Consider the following 1,526-nt stretch of genomic DNA (forward strand, 5'->3'; position numbering starts at 1 on the left):
ATGGCCACAAAAACCCCCCTTCTTCCCACTCAGGATAGGTCCAGCCCCTGAGGGGTTATCCATGCCATCCCACCCCCAAGGATGTGGCTTCACTTATCTAAATCCTGCGCAAGGCCCCACTCTGCCCCAGCCCCTCCAGGTGGTGTCTCAGTCCTCAGCCGGCTCGGGGAGGGAAGAGCACTGGTCTGAGCCCGACTCTCCGGTGCATGCAGAGATCCAGATTATAACATCCTCTTACACCCTTTGTCTTGTGTGGTTACCCCCCAGCCACAGCAAGATCCAGGTGATGAACCACTACTTCTGTTTTGGGGCCACCTGCTCTGGCCAGGCACTGGGGATACCCCACTTACTCAACTCTTGGTTACTGGTGCTTCCTACATGCGGGAGGTGACGCGGAAGCTCAGAGGGACTGTGATATGCCTGCGATGATCCTGTTCCCCAGCAACAGCCAGGACCACCGACCTCCCTCCTGCTTCCCTGGCTGTTCCTTCTGTCTCCGTGTCTCTTCTGAGCTTCATCTCCCCAATCTCCAGGGCAGGAGTGTCCCAGGCCCAGGCCTTGGTCCTCTTCACTCTTCTATCCCACACACTCCTTTAGTGATGACACCCAAATGTGGATCTCCAGCCCTGGCCACTTCCCAGAACTCCAGTCCCAAATATCTTCCCGTCCACTCAGTATTTCCACTAGGAGCATAAACAGTGTCACAATCCCCACGGGCCCAAATCTGAACCCCAGGCCTCTCCCCACCCCCATGTCGGCATCCAGCCCCTTCAGCCTTCCAAGTGCTCCAGCCAAAACCCCGGCAGTCATTCTTGGGCCTCCTTCCCCTCACACCCCACATGCAAAAAGAGAACAAATCCTGTTGGCTTCCCCTTCAAAACAGAACCAGAATCCAGCCACTTCTCAACACGTCCGCTGCCGCCAGCCTCCAGGCACGAGGCCTTTCTTAACCTTCAGCCTTCCTCCCCACCGCTCCCATTTTACAAATGGGGAAACTGAGGCTGGCAGAGACCCCTCCCCAGGGTCATGCAGAAAACCCACCAGGGCTGCCTCCCCGAAGTCTGCATCCCAGCTGCCCAGGGACGGTTTTCCCTTGAAGCCAGCTTAGCAGGCAGGCCTGACAACATGGCCAGGCTTTGAGCCGCGCATGCATGTGTGTCCCTGAGGAAAAAAGATGCTGCCAGCTGGGTTTATGTTTCACGACGTCTGTCCTCGCCCTTGACCAAGAGATCTTACAGGGAGATCAGGGCCAGGGCCCGGTGTGGGGGAGCGCGGGGGGAGAAGGGACATCAATCGGAAGCCGCCCTGCCTGGAAACTGGAGAGCTCCCTCTGCCAGCCCCAGGGTCTGCTGAGTTCACTCAAGGAGGCCGGGAACTGCAGGGGCGGGCTGGGGCTCACTCAGCATTTATTTCGTACAGCTGCTTAGAAAGCTTGTTTTAAAATAGAGATCATTATATATATATATATATATATATATACACATATATATTTATATATATAAAATATATAAAGAGGAATCGAGAAG

This window comes from Macaca fascicularis, chromosome 14 (genome assembly GCF_037993035.2).
Source record: "Macaca fascicularis isolate 582-1 chromosome 14, T2T-MFA8v1.1".
In the NCBI taxonomy this organism is placed as follows: Eukaryota; Metazoa; Chordata; class Mammalia; order Primates; family Cercopithecidae; genus Macaca; species Macaca fascicularis.